At 40.2% G+C, this 22,690-nt stretch overlaps 1 long non-coding RNA gene across 1 annotated transcript in view; it reads left to right on the forward strand.

Annotated features, from left to right (window-relative positions):
• Window positions 1-22,010, forward strand: part of LOC113906546 — a 214,680-nt gene extending 192,670 nt beyond the window's left edge. Inside the window, exon 3 of the long non-coding RNA XR_003514914.1 lies at window positions 21,873-22,010. This is a non-coding gene — a long non-coding RNA (uncharacterized LOC113906546). The remainder of the gene's footprint in view (window positions 1-21,872) is intronic.
• Window positions 22,011-22,690: the final 680 nt, after the last annotated feature.

Raw genomic sequence — 22,690 nt, forward strand, 5'->3', positions numbered from 1 at the left:
AAATGAGGACAGATTAGTAGAAATTTCAGGACTGTGGAAGGTCACAGTGGTAAGTTTCCAGAGGTTTCTGTTTATCTTATATATCCCAGATTTGAAATTGAAGGCAATAAACTGGAAATAAAAAGGGGCACAGACAAAAAAAGACCCAAAAAAAGCCTTCTATCTTTAGCCAAAGGAATAAAATGGGACACCTAGTGATATAGAAAACTTTGGTATAATGACTACTCTACTCTAGCCAAATATCACGGAAAAAACTGTGGCCTTCCCCAAAGCAAAAAAAAAAAAACAAAACAAAAATGCTGAGTGGGGAGATTAGACTGAAACCCTCACCAGGCTGTAACAAGTTTCCCTTATCACCACTATCATCACATCATCCTCCCACACCTTCCTCTCCCTGGGGAATGGGGGTAAGGAGACTGAGTAGTAGGTATAGTAGGGATTCCTTAAGTGCAGTAGGGAGGTTGAATAGTAGGCATAGTAGGAATACTGAGTAGGGAGCCAAGACTTTTTGTCTTTACTAAGCAGAAGTAAGGCTACATTCTCCTCTATGGTGTCAGTAGAGGCCACAAGAAAAGCTGTCATTAGGTACTTTACCTCTTCTGGCCAGGGAAATATCCGTGGAAGCCCCTACAGAGCAGGACTCCTAGTCCTCCCTTCAGTAATGAGGAGTTCCCTGGTTGGGTGTCAACAGAGGCCATGTGAAGCACATGAACTTTTATTAATATACCCACCTGGCAATGTTAAGGTGGTATATTCCTCTTCCCAGTATCAATGGAAGCAAGCTACACCAGTTTAAATATAATTTGGAGTCTTATAAGTACCCAATTTGTGGAGAAGGCAATGGCACCCCACTCCAGTACTCTTGCTGGAAAATCCCATGGATGGAGGAGCCTGGTGGGCTGCAGTCCATGGGGTTGCTAAGAGTCGGACACGACTGAGCAACTTCACTTTCACTTTTTCACTTTCATGCATTGGAGAAGGAAATGGCAACCCACTCCAGTGTTCTTGCCTGGAGAATCCCAGGGGCAGGAGAGCCTGGTGGGCTGACGTCTATGGGGTCGCACAGAGTCGGACATGACTGAAGTGACTTAGCAGCAGCAAGTACCCAAATGGCCATGTTTATCAATAATCCCTCATTATATCAAGAACCAGGAAGACATCTAACTGAATGAAAAAAAATCAATAGATACAAACACTGAGATGACAGAGATATTAGAATTATCTGACAAAAATTTTAAAACAACCATCATAAAAATGCTTCAATGAGCAGTTATAAACACGCTTAACCAAATGAAAAAAAAAAAAGAGCTTTAGCAAAAAAAAAAGAAAAAAGTGTTCAAAAAAGAATTAGAAAACATAAGAACCAAATGGAAACTTTAGAATTTAAAATGCAATAGCCAAAATAAGAAAACTCAATGGATGAGTTCAATAACATAATGTAAGGAACAGAGGAAAGAATCAGTGAATTTGAGGATAAAACAGTAGAAATCACCCAAATCTGGAAAAAAAGAAAAAAGCTGAAAAAAAAAAAAACAACAAAAAAGAAACAATCAAGCAAAACCTTACATACGTGTAGGGCTATAACAAAATATATAACATTCATGTTATCGTTAGAGTCCTAGGAGAAGAAAGATTATAGATTCAAGAACTTAAGGGGGCACCAAACAGCATGAACTCTCTAAAACTTCACATCAATACACATTATAGTATAGCTTATGAAAACTAAATTAAACTTGCTCGGTCATGTCCGACTCTATGACTCCCATGGAAATTCTCATGCCAGAAAACTGGAGTGGGTAGCTGTTCCCTTCTCCAGGGAATCTTCTCAATCCAGGAACAGAACCCAGGCCTCCCACATTGCAGGCAGATTCTTTATTAATTGAGCCACATGGGAAGTTTTATGAAAACTAAAGACAAAGAAAAAGTTTTAAAGCAAGAAGAAAGAAGCAACATCTTAGCTTTTGAGGAAGAACAGTTTGAATGATGACAGGTTCTCATCAGAAACCATATAAGCTAGAAGTGATACATTTTTCAAATGGTGATAGGAAACTACTATCAACCTGTTATCCTATATCTAGTGAAAATATTCTTCAGGAATTAGAAGATAATTAATATATTCTTAGATGAAGGAAAACTAAGAGAATTTCTTTCCAGTAGATCTATTGTACAAGAAAGCCTAGGAAAACATTTCACAGTATATACAATTTGTTATATATTTGTTAATATATGGGCTTCCTGATAACTCAGCAGTAAAGAAACTGCCTGCAATGTAGGAAGCTTGCAGGAGACATGGGTTTGATCCCTGGGTCAGGAAGATCTGCTGAAGAAGGAAATGGCAACCCACTCTAGTATTCTTGCCTGGGAAATTCCATGGACAGAGGAGCCTGGCAGGCTACAGTCCATGAGTTACAAAGAGTTGGACATGACTGTTAATATATAGCAGATTATTACATTGTACACTTTAACTGTGTTCCAATTATATTTGTCAATTGTACTTTAGTATAGCTAGAAAAAAAATTTGTTAAGATTATTTTATAAACTTCAAGAAAAGAAAAAAGAAAGGCCAAATGAAGTTTTCTAAACAAAAGAAACAACACAAAAAGGAATCTTGGAATATCACAAAGAAAGAAAACACAGTAAGAAAAAAAATGGGTAATACATTAGACATTCATTCTTCTCTTGAGTTTTGTAAATTATATTTGAAAATTGAAGCCAAAATATAACATGTTTTAATTGGTTTTAAACGTATGGAGAGAAAATGTTTATGACTATAAGCTAGAGTGGATAAAGGAAGATAAAGGGAAATAAGAATTGTGAGAGTTAATTTCATGTATCAATTTGCCTGGGCTGGGTTATGCTCAGATAGCTGGTAAAACATTATTTCTGGCTATGCCTGTGAGGTATGTGAGGTATTTCTGGCAAAGATTAGCATTTGATTTAGTAGACTGAATAGAAAGAGCCACTCTTACCGACGTGGTCAAGTATCCAAACGTCTGAGGATTTGAATGGAACAAAAGAGTGAAGGAAGGGCAGATTTTCTTCTTTAAGCTGAAACATCTCTCCTTGCCTACCAGTGGACATTGGAGCCTCTGGGTCTAGGGCTTTTGGTCTCCAAGTCTTTTACCAGTAAGCCCCCTGTTTCTCAAACCTTCAGATTAATACTGACCATCTTTCCTGGTTCCCAAGCTTGCACACAGCAGATTGCAAAACTTCTTGGCTTTCATAACTGCGTAAGCCAATTTCTATAATAAATCTCCTCTTATATGTCTATCTCTACATCTATATATCCTATTGGTCTAATTTCTCTGGAGAACTCTAACACAACATTTCTGCCATTTATTCAAACTAGTAAATGACCACACCAGTGGGCTATAATAAATTATGCATATATAATGTAATATCTAGAGCAACTACTAAAGAGTTATACATAAAGATACAATAAAATACTGTATAGACAATCAAAATGGAAATGTAAAAAATTCTGAAGCAAACTGCATGGAGATAAGAAAAGGAGACCAGAGAAATGAAAAACAGAGAGGAAAGCAGAAAAATCAAACTGGCAGATGTGAAGCCCTAAATATACACAATTATTTTAAATGTAAATGATCTACATGCATTGATTAAAAGTAAGTGATTCCCAGAGTGTATTAAAAATTATAATCTGACTATATATTGTCTATTAGAAACTCAAATATAGGAAATTTAGATATATTGATATAAGCAAGTTAAAAGTAAAAACTTCTTGCACATATTAAAAGAAAGCAGGAGTGGCTATGTTAATATCGGATACATTAGACTCTAAGAAGAGAAAATTACCAGAGAAAATGTATGTAATTAAAGAGTCAATCCATCAGTAAGACATAAAATCTTGTGTCTTGCCAAAATATTGGCACTAAATATATATGTGCCAAATAACAGAGTTGCAAAATATGTGTAGCAAATACTGACAGAACTGGAAGAAGAAATAACAAATCCAGACTAACATGTTGGAAACTTTAACATTCTTTTCTCAAAAATTTGTATGACAACTAAGCAGAAAATCAGCAAAGGTATAGAATTCAATACCATCAACAAGCAGTTATAATTGGCATGTGTAGAACAATTTACTCAACATACATTCAGTACAAATTACCCAAGAAATATATACCAAGATAGACCATATCATGAGCCAGAAAACAAATCTCAATAAATTTTTAAAAATTTAAATCATACAAAATATGTTCTCTGATCACAAGAAATCACTTACAGAGAGATAAAAGGAAAGTCTTCAAACACTTGTCAAATAAACATCACGTTTCTAGATAACCCATGGGTCAAAAGCAAATCTCAAAAGAAACTTTAAAAAAGTACACTAATGTGATTGAAACATAAATAGCACCATATTAACATTTTTAGGACACAATTAAAACAGTTCTGAGAGAAAAATTTATAGTACTAAATAAATACACCAAAAATACTAAAAAATCTCAAATAAATAATCTAAGCTTCCATCTTGTGTTAAGGAAAATAATGGCTCCCTAGAACCTGTGAGAGTTGGACTGTGAAGAAAGCTGAGCACCAAAGAATTGATGCTTTTGAACTGTGGTGTTGGAGAAGACTCTTGAGAGTCCTTTGGACTGTAGGGAGATCCAACCAGTCCATTTTAAAGGAGATCAGCCCTGGGATTTCTTTGGAAGGAATGATGCTAAAGCTGAAACTCCAGTACTTTGGGCACCTCATGCGAAGAGTTGACTCATTGGAAAAGACTGATGCTGGGAGGGATTGAGGGCAGGAGGAGAAGGGGACGACAGAGAATGAGATGGCTGGATGGCATCACAGACTCTATGGACGTGAGTCTGAGTGAACTCTGGGAGTTTGTGATGGACAGGGAGGCCTGACGTGCTGCGATTCATGGGGTTGCAAAGAGTCAGACACGACTGAGCTACTGATCTGATCTGATCTGAGAACCTGTGAACATGTTATCTTAGATGGCAACTGTAACTTTGTAAATGTGATTAAGTTAAGGATATTGAGATGGGAAATTATCCTGATAGTACCAATGTAATCACTGCTGCTGCTACTGCTGCTAAGTCACTTCAGTCGTGTCCAACTCTGTGTGACACCATAGACGGCAGCCCACCAGGCTCCCCCATCCCTGGGATTCTCCAGGCAAGAACACTGGAGTGGGTTACCATTTCCTTCTCCAATGTAGGAAAGTGAAAAGTGAAAGTGAAGTGGCTCAGTCATGTCCGACTCTTAGCGACCCCATGGACTGCAGCCCACCAGGCTCCTCCATCCATGGGATTCTCCAGGCAAGAGTACTGGAGTGGGGTGCCAGTGCCTTCTCCAAATGTAATCACAAGGCTCCTTAAAAGACAGAGTCAGAAGTGTCAGAGTGAGAGAGACTTTAAGGTACTGCTATTGACTTTGAAGATGGAAGAAGGAATCATGAGCAAAGAATACAGGCAGCCTCTAGAAGCTGGAAAAGGCAAGGAAATATAGTCTCCTCTAGAGCCTTCAGAAAGAAAGCAGACCTACTGACACTTTGACTTTACCCCATGAAACTTCTGACCTACACAAGAGTAAGAAAATAAATTTAAGTCATTAAATTTGTGATAAGTTGTTATAGCAGTAATAAACTAATATAGATTTTGGTGCCAAAACCAAAATCCTGTTGTAGTAAACCTTTATAACTGGAAGTGGCTTTGATATTGGGCAATTGCAGAGGCTGGAAGAATTTTGAGAAACATAATAGATGGCTTCCTAGAAACTTGTTGTTTAGTTGCTAAGTTGTATCCAACTCTTTTGGGACCCAATGTGCTGTAGCCTTCCAGGCTCCTCTGTCCATAGAATTTCCCAGCCAAGAATACTAGAGTGGGTTGCCATTTCATGTTAATGACTGCTAGTGAGAACTCAGAAGTGAGGAATGTGGTAAAACAAAACAAAACATATTGTCTTGGAGAATACCTTAATCATCATGAGCAGACTTTTTAGAAATATGCATATTACAAAAGCTACTGGTGAGGGCTCAGGTGAAAATGAGGAACAGGCTATTGAAAGTGTGAAAAAAAAGGCTCCTTGTTATATACTAACAGAAAACTTAGCTGAATTGTGTCCTTCTGGTTATGTGGGAAGCAGAACTTGTAAGTGATGAACTTGGAAATTTAGCTGAGGAGATTTCCAAGCAGTGTTGAAGGTACAGCATGTTTTCTTCTTCTTCTTCTTTACAGTAAAATGGGTGAGGATAGAGATAAATTAAGGGAAGAACTGTTAATTAAGAAGAGAATAAGGCTCGATGATTTGGGAAATCCTCAGTCTGTCCAAACTTACAAATATGCTAAAGTTAGAAGAGTCACTGCCAGGAAAACACTCTGATGAGAAAGCGAAGGGTGTGGCTAGACAATCTTTTGTTATTGCCTTGAAAGGAATCAAATACCACTGTATTCAGTCATACAGGGGTCACTGAAGAAATTAGATGCGTGACTCATGAAGCCCCTCAGCCACCTCAGCAGAAGCCAAAACTAAAAATAACATTATCTAGGGAAGATCCATGGAGCGGTCTGTTGTTTCATGGAGTAAATCCCCTTACATACAAAGGAGACCCACAAGTTTCTAGAAGGTTTTCTACCAACAGAAACACTGTCCACTTGGACTTAAATGAATAGATAGAGAATAAAATGATAGTTGACCTTCCAAAATTCTACAGGAGAGAAGTAGGTTGATGAAAGTATTTATCTTCAAACACATATACTTCATGAAAAAGGAAGGAAACCCCAAAGGCAGAGCCTCAAGGTCAGAGGGAAAAGCCTCAAACTCAGTGGTTGGAGCCATGAGCCACTAAGGATTACTTTTAGGTCAGAAACCCAGTATTGTTTGCCCATCTTAATAAATAAAACTCAGCCACATCTTAAGTAGTAATGGAGGAAACAGAAATTATAATCCTTTTCAAATTAAATGACTGTACTAAAAAGAAAGTCTTCCCTGATGGCTCAGTGATAAAGAAACCTCCTGCCAATGCAGGATACACAGGTTCAGTCCCTGGGCTGGGGAGATCCCCTGAAGAAGGAAATGGCAACCCACTCCAGTATTCTTGCCTGGGAAATCCCATGGACAGAGGAGCCTGGTGGGCACGGGCCACACAGGAGAATTGAGTGGGGATGTACTGGGACACACTGCTTCTGCATCCCTCAAGTCCTTCGTGGTGACACTAATCTTTGCAATCCCTCCAGCAGTGTGATAGTAACTTTGGTTTACTATTTTCCTAGCAAGAGGCAGTTCTAGTGGCTTCCACTTTGCCTTTCCTATGATTATAGCCCTCACTCTACAAGTCAGGGCACTAAGGAGATTCTACCAACTGCTGAGCATGTATTCTTGAAATAGAGAGACAGCCACAGAAGGGACTTCCCTGGCAGTTCAGTGGTTAAGACTCCATGCTTCCATGTAGTGGGTACAGGTTCAATCCTTGATCAGGGAACTAAGATCCTACGTGCCACATGGAAAAAAAAAGAAGAAATAGCCACAGAATAGGTTTGGTGTCCCACCACTCCCTCTCTGAGATGGATCTGAGCTAAAACTCCACCTCTTTACCTAAACTTTATAAGCCTCTGCTCTGCCTGGTGGACCACAGTGATGTTTTGGGTCTCCTGGAATTTGTGTTAGTTCAGAGTCAGTGTCCAGTATTCCATGAAAGGTCTGACTATTTCCTTTTCTCCAGTGCACAGTAACTCTGGTAAAAAGCCATATATCCCTTTGCGGAAGGCTGGGGAAAAAGTTAACAGTATACATCTTATCTATCTCAAGAGGTTTATTGTGAGTAATTGACTCATATAGTTATAAAGACTGAGAAATCCCACAATCTGCCATTTGCAAGCTGAACTATACACCAGGAAAGCTGGTGTATAGTTCTAGTGAAAGTCTGAAGGCTTGAGAACAGGCATACCAATGATGTAAGTCCCAGTATAAGGGCAGGAGATGACCAATGCCAAAACTCAAGTAGTCAGAGAGCACAAAGTCTCCTTTTTCTGCCTTTTTATTCTTTTCAGGCCCTCATCAGATCTAATGATGCCCACTCACACTGGAAAACACAATGGACTTTACTCAGCCTAGTTATTCTAATGCTAATCTCTTCTGGAAGCCCACCCTCCCTCACACACCTAGAAATAACATTTAATCAATTATCTGGGCATCTTGTGACTAGGCAAATTGGCATAAAATTAACCATCACATTTCCATTGCTCCCTATTACCTCACTAGCTCAGGTTACCATGGCAAGCCTCTCACAATCAGGTATTTCAAGGCAAAATGAAGGCACATATCTTTAGGAACATGAGATTATGACAAGCTTGCCTCAAAATTTGATTGCAGCATCATTAATTCTGCCATTCTGTGAGCATCCAGTCAGGGATTTATACACCTGTTTCCCTTTCCTAAATACAGTCTTCCAAACCAACTGGGGGTTTTCTTGGGACCTCCCTTCTCATTTCTCTTGGGGTACTAGAGGAGGAAGCTGCTCTGTCTTCTGTAAGAACGAAGAAGCTGCTTAGGGTGAGAGGAGCTGGAGGAGAACTCTGGCAAGCACCCAGAGGTCTGGGAGGTTCTATCATGTTTCCTCCAATTTTTTTTTATACTCTTGTTCTAACCTCAAGGTAATACCAGAAAAACAGAGTCTAAATTTGTGAGGTAGAAGTAGGAGCTGGGAACACAGACCTACTGCTAATTTGCATATCCAAGTTCATTTAAAAAAAATACATATGGAGCTCTCTCCTCTCTGGCCCTGATGCCTTGCTCTGCTGCTGCTGCTAAGTCACTTCAGTCGTGTCCGACTCTGTGCGACCCCAGAGACAGCAGCCCACCAGGCTCCCCCGTCCATGGGATGCTCCAGGCAAGAACACTGGAGTGGGTTGCCATTTCCTCCTCCAGTGCATGAAAGTGAAAAGTGAAAGTGAAGTCGCTCAGTCGTGTTCGACTCTTCGCGACCCCATGGACTGCAGCCTACCAGGTTCCCCCATCTATGGGATTTTCCAGGCAAGAGTACTGGAGTGGGGTGCCATTGCCTTCTCTGGATGCCTTGCTCTAGGTCATGTTAAATAGGTTTATTAATTTCTGATTTGTTGTTTCTCTAATTTTGCATGGCATTGGATATTAAAAAAACAGACCTTTCACTTTTAGGAATGTATCATATGGATATAGTTGTCTGTGTCAAGGATATGTGTACACGATGTTCATTCTGACACTGAAAGTTGAAAAAACTTATTATTCAGTAAAAGGAGAGATGGTTCAGTAAATTATGATCCATCTGTGGAGGCAATACATGGAATAGTGGTTAAAAGCATGGGCTCTGAAGCTAGAGGGCTTCCCTGGTAGTTCAGCTGATAAAGAAATTGCCTGCAATGCAGGACCCGGGTTTGATTCCGGGGTTGGGAAGATTCCCTGGAGGAGGGATAATTTTGGGGTTTCCCTGGTAGTTCAGACGATAAAGAATCTGCCTGAAATGCAGAAGACCTGGGTTCTATCCCTGGGTTGGGAAGATTCCCCTGGAGGAGGACATGGCTACCCACTCCAGTATTCTTGCCTGGAGAATTCCCATGGACAGAGGAGCCTGGCGAGCTACAGTCCATGGGGTCGCAAAGAGTCAGACACAACTGAGTGACTAAGCGTGGCCCACCACTCTAGCTGAAGCTAGAATGTCTGTTTCCAAATTTTGACTCTAATATTTACTAGCTGTGTGACTAACCCTCAACTTCCATATCTATAAAATGAAGATACACTAATCCCTACCTAATATAGTTATTGTGTGACTTTGAATAAATTTTTTGTTCTGCTTGAAAAAATTAAAAAAATAAGATCTCCAATGTTATCAGTGACAAAACTTGAAATGTTCGTATACTTCACAGGCAGCATTGAGAAACTATCAATATTCAACAGTATTTTACATTTTTAAAGAACTTGCATTTTTGTACAGGTTCAGTTCAGTTCAGTTCAGTCACTCAGTAGTGTCCAACTCTTCGCGACCCCATAAATCGCAGCACGCCAGGCCTCCCTGTCCATCACCAACTCCCAGAGTTCACTCAGACTCACGTCCATCAAGTCAGTGATGCCATCCAGCCATCTCATTCTCTGTTGTCCCCTTCTCCTCCTGCCCCCAATCCCTCCCAGCATCAGAGTCTTTTCCAATGAGTCAATTATTCCCATGAGGTGCCCAAAGTACTGGAGTTTCAGCTTTAGCATCATTCCTTCCAAAGAAATCCCAGGGCTGATCTCCTTCAGAATGGACTGGTTGGATCTCCTTGAAGTCCAAGGGACTCTCAAGAGTCTTCTCCAACACCACAGTTCAAAAGCATCAGTTCTTCAGTGCTCAGCCTTCTTCACAGTCCAACTCTCACATACATACATGACCACAGGAAAAATCATAGCCTTGACTAGATGGACCTTTGTTGGCAAAGTAATGTCTCTGCTTTTGAATAGGCTATCTAGGTTGGTCATAGCTTTCCTTCCAAGGAGTAAGCGTCTTTTAATTTCATGGCTGCAGGTTAGTTAATATCTAAAACCCAGGTACTCTCCAGACAAGCTGGCCATCTCTAGATATCTGCCCAAATCTTCATGTTACACATGGGACTATGTCACTAAAGGCCAACACCCTTGGCCATTGCTGAATCAGGAGAAAATTCCCCTAGGAGTTCCCATCTTCTGCTTTCCTAATGTTCCAATAAAGAGATTATGAGCTGATCAACCACATAGACAGAGAAGTTCAGGACGCTCCCCATATCTCAGTGGTTTCACTGTGGAAAGACTTCATTAGACTTTCAACAGCAACAAAGTTGACAGGTGGTGGCCCAGCTGCAGGTTTACTTCGCACTATTTGCATCTGAGCCTTTGCTAACACAGGGCTTCACAACCTATGCAATTCCTTCATTTTTTTCCTTAACTTAAAGCTTCTCAGATTTATTTTTCTTAAGGCCTATGCATTTTCCCTAGAGCCTCAGCCAACTCTTACCTGACTTTCCTCCAAACTATTTCACCACTTCCTTTCAGTTTTCAGTTCAGTCACTCCGTAGTGTCCAAACTCTTTGCGACTCCATGAATTGCAATACACCAGGACTCCCTGTCCATCACCAACTCCCGGACTTCACCCAGACTCATGTCCATAGAACGGTGATGCCATCCAGCCATCTCATCCTCTGTCGTCCCCTTCTCCTCCTGCCCCCAGTCCCTCCTAACATCAGAGTCTTTTCCAATGAGTCAACTCTTCACACGAGGTGGCCAAAGTACTGGAGTTTCAGCTTTAGCATCATTCCTTCCAAAGAAATCCCAGGGCTGATGTCCTTCAGAATGGACTGGTTGGATCTCCTTGCAGTCCAAGGGACTCTCAAGAGTCTTCTCCAACACCACAGTTCAAAAGCATCAATTCTTCGGTGCTCAGCTTTCTTCACAGTCCAACTCTCACATCTATACATGACCACTGGAAAAACCATAGCCTTGACTAGACAGACCTTTGTTGGCAAAGTAATGTCTCTGCTTTTGAATATGCTCTCTAGGTTGGTCATAACTTTCCTTCCAAGGAGTAAGTGTCTTTTAATTTCATGGCTGCAATCACCATCTGTAGTGATTTTGGAGCCCAGAAAAATAAAGTCTGACACTGTTTCCACTGTTTCCCCATCTATTTCCCATGAAGTGAGGGGACCAGATGCCATGATCTTAGTTTTCTGAATGTTGAGCTTTAAGCCAACTTGTTCACTCTCCTCTTTCACTTTTATCAAGAGGCTTTTTAGTTCCTCTTCACTTTCTGCCATAAGGGTGGTGTCAGCTGCATATCTGAGGTTATTGATATTTCTCCTGCCAATCTTGATTCCAGCTTGTGCTTCTTCCAGCCCAGTGTTTCTCATGATGTACTCTGCATGTAAGTTAAATAAGCAGGGTGACAATATACAGCCTTGATATACTCCGTTTCCTATTTGGAACCAATCTGTTGTTCCATGTCCAGTTCTAACTGTTGCTTCCTGACCTGCATACAGGTTTCTCAAGAGGCAGGTCAGGTGGTCTGGTATTCCCATCTCTTTCAGAATTTTCCACAGTTTTCCTTTGACTGTGATCCACACAGTCAAAGGCTTTGGCATAGTCAATAAAGCAGAAATAGATGTTTTTCTGGAACTCTCTTCCTTTTTCCATGATCCAGCAGATGTTGGCAATTTGATCTCTGGTTCCTCTGCCTTTTCTAAAACCAGCTTGAACATATGGAAGTTCACGATTCATGTATTGTTGAAGCCTGGCTTGGAGAATTTTGAGCATTACTTTGTTAGCGTGTGAGATGAGTGCAATTGTGTGGTAGTTTGAGCATTCTTTGGCATTGCCTTTCTTTGGGATTGGAATGAAAACTGACCTTTTCCAATACGGTGGCCACTGCTTAGTTTTCCAAATTTGCTAGCATATTGAGTGCAGCACTTTCACAGCATCATCTTCCAGGACTTGATATAGTTCAACTGGAATTCCATCACCTCCACTAGCTTTGTTCATAGTTATGCTTTCTAAGGCCCAGTTGACTTCACATTCCAGGATGTCTGGCTCTAGGTCAGTGATCACATCATCGTGATTATCTGGGTCGTGAAGATCTTTTTTGTACAGTTCTTCTGTGTATTCTTGCCACCTCTTCTTAATATCTTCTGCTTCTGTTAGGTCCATACCATTTCTGTCCTTTATCGAGCCCATCTTTGCATGAAATGTTCCCTTGGTATCTCTAATTTTCTTGAAGAGATCTCTAGTCTTTCCCATTCTGTTGTTTTCCTCTGTTTCTTTGGATTGATCGCTGAGGAAGGCTTTCTTATCTCTCCTTGCTATTCTTTGGAGCTCTGCATTCAGATGCTTATGTTTTCTTTTCTCCTTTGCATTTTGCTTCTCTTGTTTTCACAGCTATTTGTAAGCCCTCCCCAGACAGCCATTTTGCTTTTTTGCATTTCTTTTCCATGGGGATGGTCTTGATCCCTGTCTCCTTGTACAATGTCATGAACCTCCATCCCTAGTTTATCCGGCACCCTGTCTATCAGATCTAGTCCCTTAAATCTATTTCTCACTTCTACTGTGTAATCATAAGGAATTTGATTTAGGTCATACCTGAATGGTCTAGTGGTTTTCCCTACTTTCTTCAATTTCAGTCTGAATTTGGCAATAAGCAGTTCATGATCTGAGCCACAGTCAGCTCCCAGTCTTGTTTTTGCTAACTGTATAGAGCTTCTCCATCTTTGGTTGCAAAGAATATAATTAATCTGATTCCGGTATTGGCCATCTGGTGATGTCCATGTGTAGAGTCTTCTCTTGTGTTGTTGGAAGAGGGTGTTGGCTATGACCAGTGCATTCTCTTGACAAAACTCTATTAGCCTTTGCCCTGCTTCATTCCATATTCAAAGGCAAAATTTGCCTGTTACCCCAAATGTTTCTTGACTTCCTATTTTTGCATTCCAGTCCCCTATAATGAAAAGGACATCTTTTTTGGGTGTTAGTTCTAAAAGCTCTTGTAGGTCTTCACAGAACCATTCAACTTCAGCTTTTTCAGCATTACTCGTTGGGGCATAGACTTGGATTACTGTGATACTGAATGGTTTGCCTTGGAAATGAACAGAGATCATTTTGTCATTTTTGAGATTGTATCCAAGTACTGCATTTCAGACTCTTTTGTTGACCATGATGGCTACTCCATTTCTTCTAAGGGATTCCTGCCCACAGTAGTAGATATAATGGTCATCTGAGTTAAATTCACCCATTCCAGTCCAGTTTAGTTCTCTGATTCCTAGAATGTCTGGAACTCCAAGTGATGAGACTAGTTTCTTCTAGCCCTCAGTTACTTTAATGAATTCCCTTATTCCCTTTATTGAAACAAACAAACAGAAAAATGCAATTCTCTATTTAACCTCTGTTTCCTTCTTGTCCATCCTGTCTTATGGAGGCTGCATATTCCTCTTTATTCAACAAATTCATCTCTATCAAATTCTCATTACAGAGCTTCCAGAGTAATGATTCTGAAAGAATGGTCCCCAAACCTGGAAATTGACTAGAAAAGCAAATTTCTTGGCTTTACTCTAGGTCTATTAAAACAGAAATTCTGGGAATAGGGTTCAGCAATGTGCTTTTGAATAAACCCTCCAGATGATTCTTAAGCACAATCCCAGTTGTTCACCACACTTAAAACATTTATTCTCACTTTCCATAGCTGAACAGGTCCCCTAAATCAAAGGCAAAATCAAAGTGCACAAATACTAATCTCCTCAGTTTCTCACTTCTATATCTAGAAGCTTACTATCAGTAGCATTCTTTCCCTATTTCCATTCTATTTCATAGGATATGGTGGTACCATCCATATACAATATTCTCTAGCCTCGTTTGGAGTCTTGGTCTACCCTGGTGGCTCAGTGGTGGAGAATCCGTCTGCTAATGCATAGGTTCAGTTTGGTTCAGTCACTCAGTCATGTCTGACTCTTTGTTGACCCCATGGACTGCAGCATGCCCAGCTTCCCTGTCCATCATCAGCTCCTGGAGCTTGCTCAAACTCATGTCCATCGAGTTGGTGATGCCATCCAACCATCTCATCCTCTGTCATCCCCTTTTCCTCCTGCCTTCAATCTCTCCCAGCATCAGGGTCTTTTCAAATGAGTCAGTTCTTCATATCAGGTGGCCAAAGTATTGGAATTTCAGCTTTAGCATCAGTCCTTCTAGTGAATATTCAGGACTGATTTCCTTTAGGATTGACTGGTTGTTCTCCTTCCTGTCCAAGGGACTCTCAAGAGTCTTCTCCAACTCCAGAGTTCAAAGCATCAGTTCTTCATTGCTCAGTTTTCTTTATGGTCTAACTCATATCTATACATGACTATTGGGAAAACCATAGTTTTGACTATACAGACCTTTGTTGGCTAAGTAATGTCTCTGCTTTTTAATATGCTGTCTAGGTTGGTAAACGGAGAAGGCAATGGCACCCCACTCCAGTACTCTTGCCTGGAAAATCCCACGGACGGAGGAGCCTGGTAGGCTGCAGTCCATGGGGTTGCGAAGAGTCGGACACGACTGAGCGACTTCACTTTCACTTTTCACTTTCATGCATTGGAGAAGGAAATGGCAACCCACTCCAGTGTTCTTGTCTGGAGAATCCCAGGGGCGGGGGAGCCTGGTGGGCTGCTGTCTATGGTGTCACACAGAGTCGTACACGACTGAAGCGACTTAGCAGCAGCAGGTTGGTAATAACTTTTCTTCCAAGGAGCAAGCATCTTTTAATTTCATGGCTGAAGTCACTATCTGCAGTGATTTTGGAGCCCAAGAAAATGAAATATGTCACTGTTTCCATTGTTTCTCCATCTATTTGCCTTGAAGTAATGGGACTGGATGCCGTTATCTTTGTTTTTTTTGAATGTTGAATTTTAAGCCAGCTTTTTCCACTCTCTTCTTTCACCTTCATCAAGAGGATCTTTAGTTCCTCTCACTTTCTGCCATAAGGGTGGTGTCATCTGCATATCTGAGGTTATTGATATTTCTCCTGACAATCTTGATTCCAGCTGTGATTCGTCCAGCCTGGCATTTCTCCATATAAGTTAAATAACCAAGGTGACAATATATAGCCTTGACATACTCCTTTCTCAATTTAGAACCAGTCTGTTGTTTCATGTCTGGTTCTAACTGTTGCTTCTTGACCTGCATACAGGTGTCTCAGGAGGCAAGTAAGGTGGTCTGGTAGTCTCATCTCTTGAAGAATTTTGCACAGAGTGTGTGATCCACACAGTCAAATGCTTTAGTGTAGTCAGTGAAGCAGAAGTAGATGTTTTTTCTGGAATTCTCTTGCTTTTTCTATAACCCAACAGATGTGGCAATTTGACCTCTGGTTCCTCTGCCTTTTCTAAATCCAGCTTGAAAAAAAAGGCAAAACAAAGGAACAAAGTCTCTGAAACCAGTTAAGGTTTTATCTCATTCTTTTCATTGGTTATCAAGTTTTTTAAAGTTACCCATATTTTCTGTAAACAGTTCCTCAGCTCTTTCTTTTCCAGTAAAAATAATGTATTACAATCACTTCCCTGAAACTGCTGTCTCCAAGGTCACCAAAACACTTCTAAACACCAAATCTATTTAACTGGAAGACAGCTAAGGAACTCTCTCTGGGTCTAATTTCTATCTCTCTGGACACTCCTACTTGTTTTTCCCCCAGATATTGTTGTTTTTACTTGTTCATTATATACGTTTGTCCCACAGGGTTTCATCTTTCATCCTCTTCTCACAGTGAACACTTTCTCTGGGTGACCTCATTCCTGCCTATTTCCTTCACTGCATCCAAATCACTGTCTCCGGTGTAGATGCTCCTGAGTTCCAAATCTAAATGTCCTGCTGCCCATGGATTTCTCCATCAAAATTTCTGTTAGGCACTATAGACTCAACAGATCATAACCAGGATCATAGTCTTTCTCATAAAATCTGCTTCCTGTTTTATCTGCATGCATGTGAGCACTTAGTCATCTGGAAGTCATTCTTCTGCTCCTTATCCCCATAAAGTTGTTCTTATTTGACTTTCTTCACACTCCTTCATACATTCCTTCTCTTAGTTCATCTTATCCATAGTCATTGCAATATTTCCACCATTGTCTTTCTTGTCTGCTTTCTAACCTGCTTTTAACCTCGAGCTTTCTACTACTGTTATTTGGTTCCTATTCCAGTCAGATAAGTCAAAGGGAAAAGCTATGTTCAAGAAGCCAAGGTGGAGCAGAGTGGTGGTGTGTAAGGAATAGCTTCTTACCCCAAATTGCAATATATCATGCTAACTCATGAATATAAATATTATGTCCAGAGGGTAGAAAGTCTAAATCAATGTCATTAATGTAAGGCAGAAATGAATGGTGAGACTCCGAGGATGGACCATAGAACCAAATGGGGCAAAGAATCCTGGAAATCTTTTGGAGAATTTTGAAGTGTGTGGTGGGTATAATGGATGAGTTGCAAGGTGGGGCACAGGTGCTTTGTTTATGTGGTTTTCCATAATAAGTAATATAGGTCACCTGGAAGCCTTTAGGGGCTTCTCTGGTAGCTCAGACAGTAAAAAATCTTCCTGCAATGCAGGAGACCCAGGTTTGATCCCCAGGTCAGGAAGATCCCCTGGAGAAGGGAATGGCTATGCTTTAAATGATTATATGGAACAGAAAGTGCTAGAAATATATTCTAGAAGGAAAACCACATCATATTAATTTCCTGCTTAAACTACCATATCAGTTCAGTCACTCAGTCGTGTCCGACTCTTTGCGACCCCTATACCACATGATAAAGTCAAAAATTCTTGCCATGATTCACCAGACTCATTGTGATTTGATCCTTGGTTAACTGCACAGCCTTCTTTCCATCCCTCCTAACACATGTGCCTCAGACACAGCCAGTTACTTAGAAGCTCCTGAAAGTAGCAAGCCATTTGGTATCGTAATGTAGGGTGCTTTTCAGGAATGCCCATTTCCTGACCTGCCAGTCTGCTATTCTCTGGATTATTCTTTGAGACTCATCTTAAACAATTCCTCTTCCTTGACGCACTATGTGTTTTTGAGCAGATCTATGACATAATAAAAGGAGGGCATAGCAACCCATTCCAGTATTCTTGCATGGAGAATCCCATGGAGAGACGAGCTTGGTGGGCTATAGTCCATGGGATCACAGAGTTGGACATGACTGAAGTAACTTAGAACATGACATCAGTTCAGTTCGGTTGCTCAGTCGTGTCTGACTCTTTGTGACCCCATGAATCGCAGCACGCCAGGCCTCCCTGTCCATCACCAACTCCCGGAGTTCACTCAGACTCACGTCCATCGAGTCGGTGATGCCATCCAGCCATCTCATCCTCTGTTGTCCCCTTCTCCTCCTGCTCTCAATCCCTCCCAGCATCAGAGTCTTTTCCAATGAGTCAACTCTTCACATGAGGTGGCCAAAGGACTGGAGTTTCAGCTTTAGCATCATTCCTTCCAAAGAACACCCAGGGCTGATCTCCTTTAGAATGGATTGGTTGGATCTCCTTGCAGTCCAAGGGACTCTCAAGAGTCTTCTCCAATACCACAGTTCAGTAATGTCTCTGCTTTTCAATATGCTATCTAGGTTGGTCATAATTTTCCTTCCAAGGAGGAAGCGTCTTTTAATTTCATGGCTGCAGTCGCCATCTACAGTGATTTTGGAGCCTAAAAAAATAAACTCTGCCACTGTTTCCACTGTTTCCCCATCTATTTCCCATGAAATGATGGGACTAGATGCCATAATCTTAGTTTTCTGAATGTTGAGCTTTAAGCCAACTTTTTCACTCTCCTCTTTCACTTTCATCAAGAAGCTCTTTAGTTCCTCTTCACTTTCTGCCGTAAGGGTGGTGTCATCTACATATCTGAGGTTATTGATATGCGTATCTCCTCACCGCTGCCCTCGGGGAGTAGTTCCTCTTGGCCCTCCTGTGCCTTTGCAGCACATGACATAATAAAAGATGTATTTTAGAAACAGAACTCCATGGCTACAAGAAAAAAAAGAAAGGCAGAGACACTAGTTCTACCTGCAATGATCATAGAATAAAGTAATGGCTGTGTAGGGGTAGAGACATGACTGTAACAAACAAACCAAAACAAATGTCATAGGCTTTTTATGATTGTGATATATTAGAGTAACTTTAAATAGCATCTATTGGGTATTTTTGCTGTTGTTCATTAGCTCAGTCCGACTCTTAGCAACCCCAAGGACTGCAGCCTGCCAGGGTTCCTTGTCCTTCACTATATCCCAGAGTTTGCTCAAACTCATGGTCATTGAGTTAAAGATGCCATCCAACCATCTCGTCCTCTGTCACCCCTTCTTTTCCTGCCCGTCAACCTTTCCCAGCATTAGGGTCTTTTCAAATAGTCAGCTCTTCCCATCAAGTGACCAAAGTATTGGAGCTTCAACTTCATCATCAGTCCTTCCTATGAATATTCAGGGTTGATTTCCTTTAGGATTGATTGGTTTGATTTCCTTGCAGTCCAAGGGACTCTCAAAAGCTTCTCCAGCACCATGGTTTGAAAACATCAGTTCTTTAGTGTTCAGCCTTTTTATTCTCATATCTGTACATGACCACTGGAAAAACCATAGCTTTGACTACAGGGACCTTTGTCAACAAAGTGATGTCTCTGCTTTTTAATATGATGTCTAGGTTTGTAATAGCTTTATTCCATGAAGCAAGCATCTTTTAATTTCATGGCTGCTCTGTTTTTGGAGCCCAAGAAAAGAAGACCTGTCACTGTTTCCATTTTTTCCCCATTTATTTGCCATGAAGTTATGGGACCAGATGCCACAATCTTAGTTTTTGAGTATTGAGTTTTAAGCCAGTTTACTCACTCTCTTCTTTCACCTTCCTCAAGAGGCACTTTAGGTCCTCTTTGCTTACTGCCATAAGGGTGGCGTCATCTGTATATCTGAAATTATTGATGTTTCTCCTGGCAATCTTGATTCCAGCTTGTGATTCATCCAGCCTGGCATTTTGCATGATATACTGTGCATATAAGTTAGATAAGCAGGATAACAATATACAGCCTTGACATACTCCTTTCCCAATTTGGAACCAGTCTGTTGTTTCATGTCCAGTTCTAACTATTTCTTCTTGACCTACATACAGGTTTCTCAGAAGGCAGGTCAGGTGGTCTGGTATTCCCATCTCTTTCAGAATTTTCCACAGTTTTTTGTCATCCATACAGTCAAAGATTTTAGCATAGTCAATAACACAAAAGTAGATATTTTTCTGGAATTCCCTTGCTTTTTCTATGATCCAAGGGATATTGGCAATTTGATCTCTGGTTCCTCTGCCTTTTCTAAATCCAGCTTGTACATCTGGAAGTTCTCAGTTCATGTACTGCTGAAGCCTACCTTGAAGGATTTTGAGCATACTCTTGCTAGCATATGAAACGAAAGCAATTGTATGTTGAACATTCTTTGGCATTGCTCTTCTTTGGGATTGGAATGAAAACTGACATTTTTCCAGTCCTGTGGCCACAGCTGAATTTTCCAAATTTGCCAAATTTTCCAAATTTCCAAATTTGTTCCATATTGAGTGGAACACTTTAAAATATCACCTTTAAGGATTTTGAGTAGCTTAGCTGGAATTCCATCACCTCCACTAGCTTTGTTGGTAATAATGCTTCCTAACACCTACTTGAACTTCCCTGGTGGCTCAGATGGTAAAGCATTTGCCTACAATGCGAGAGACCTGGGTTCGATCCCTGGGTCAGGAAGATCCTCTGAAGAAGGAAATGGCAACCCACTCCAGTACTCTTGGCTAGAAAATCCCATGGATGGAGGAGCGTGGTAGATTACAGTCCATGGGGTTGCAAAGAGTTGGACATGACTGAGAGACTTCACTTCAAGACCTACTTGACTTCACACTCCAGAATGTCTGGCTCTAAATGAGTGATCACACCATCATGGGTATCCAGGTCATTAAACCTTTTTTTGTACAGTTCTGTGTATTCTTGCCACCTCCTCCTAATCTCCTCTGCTTCTGTTAGTTTCTTAACATTTCTGTCCTTCATTGAAGACTTTCTTATTTCTCCTTGCTATTCTTTGGAACTCTGTATTCATTTGGGTATATCTTTCCCTTTCTTCTTTGCCTCTTGCTTCTCTCCTTTTCTCAGCTATTTGTAAGGCCTCCTCAGACAACTTTTACCTTCCGGCATTTCTTTTCTTGGAGTGGTCTTGATCACTACCTCCTGTACAATATTACAAACCTGTGTCCATAGCTCTTCAGGCACTGTCTATCAAACCTAATCCCTTCAATCTATTTGTCATTTTCACTTTATAATCATAAGGATTTGGTTTAGGTCATACCTGTATGGCCTACTAATTTTTCCTACTTTCTTCAACTTAAACCTGAATTTGGCAATAAGGAGTTCATGATCTGAGCCACAGTCAGCTCCCGGTCCTGTTTTTGCTGATTGTATAGAGTTTCTCCATCTTTGGCTGCAAAGAATATAATCAGTCTGATTTTGTATTGACCATTTGGTAATGCCAATATGTAGAGTCGTGTCTTGTGTTATTGGAAGAGGTTATCCCCCACCCAGTAACTAAATAAGATAGTCTTTTTAAGATCTACAGTTTATTTTAGGTACTCTTGATTTTAGAGATCCCCACCTCACATAATGCCAAATGAATTGCTCCCCATCCGACATTAAATATATTAATTACAAAAAGACTGAATCATGTTCATTATTGAAAAATGTTATGTTTTGTTAATATTGACAAAAAGCTGTTTGTTACATTTTTCTGGGCAAAGTGTAATAAGAAATATGCATAGGTCCAAATCACCATGGCAGAAAAAAAATGTCTTGTATTGAGATTTTGGGCCTCCCTGAGGGCTCAGCAGGTGAAGAATCTACCTATAATGGAGGAGACACAAGAGACACTATTTCTGTGCTAGCAAGGAATAGAGAACTGATTGAAAGGTCAGTGACTTCCAGGATTCAGAATGATGTTTTTCAAAAAATAGTAAGTCTTTATCAACACTAAATGGTAGTTTTCATCTTCCACATTTCTCCTTCTTCTCATATTCAGCCTTTTCAGTGATAATATTATAAGCCAATACAATCTTCCAGAAAAAATAATAATTTTTTGAGCTAGAAGGAATTATTAACAATTTTCTTTTTTCCCACTGCTAGTTCTCTCCAAATACTCTTCTGGGGCTGGACCTGCAGTACTTAATGTGAAACAGGTCTTGAGGCCATGTTTGTTCCTTTCATCCCTGACTGAATGGAATACTTCAAGTATTTAACTAGGCTCCAATATCCTGAGGGAGTATTCAGCATCAAATCATAGAAAAGCATGACTCATGAAGCAATTGTGTAAAATGATGAAAATTCTTTTACTGTTCTCCTTTAATCTCTCTTGTCTGTGTTGATTAGGTCTCCAACTACCAAAGCTGTAAGGCCAAGGGAGGTTTACCTCGTATTGTGAGAAAAAGAAAATAAACCTGACAATTTTCATCTCTTCTCTAAGAAACTGAAGTCTATCTACAAGAAAACCAAGGCTTCCTTTATTTTTAGGTAAGAGAAAACATTGCATTTCTTGTGGGAAATTCTTAGAGCCACTCGCACATTGTCAGCCACTTTTTGAAGTCACAAACAAGATCAAACAACATCCTGCAAAGCCCTGAGTATATAGTGAAAGAAAAACTCCTTGTGTCTCTCTCAGGGAGATACCCAGGCAGAAGGAGAAACCTGGCCTACCTATTTTACTTCTATAAATATCTAGATAAAGGGAGTCATTTATCCTTTATGTTTTAGTCTTTATGCTTTATGTTTCAGTCTTTTGGTGCTATTGGAAATGAAGTATTTCTTTTTCAGTAAATTTTCCATTTAATGGGAACTTATTTCTTTAAGCACCACACTTTATTTTTATCACTATTAATTAAAAGATCTCTTTAAAAATATATACTGTTTTGCCGTGTTAAATAATATACTGGATAGCATTTAATATTCACTTGGTAACCTTAGGTTATCATTATGATGTCAGTTACTAAATTTCATTTTCCTGAGAGGATTCTGAAATATATAAAATGCTACTTGTCACCACATTAATCTGCCTTAGGTAGTACTAAATCCTGTAGCTTTGCTGTGTGGACTTTATCACTCTTACTGTTTTGTCTTCAAGAAATATTTTGTTCTTGGGGAAATTAAAAGAGACATAAATGACTAGACAGATATATCATGTTCATGATTCA

The sequence above is a fragment of the Bos indicus x Bos taurus genome, chromosome 16 (assembly GCF_003369695.1).
Source record: "Bos indicus x Bos taurus breed Angus x Brahman F1 hybrid chromosome 16, Bos_hybrid_MaternalHap_v2.0, whole genome shotgun sequence".
Classification (NCBI taxonomy): Eukaryota; Metazoa; Chordata; class Mammalia; order Artiodactyla; family Bovidae; genus Bos; species Bos indicus x Bos taurus.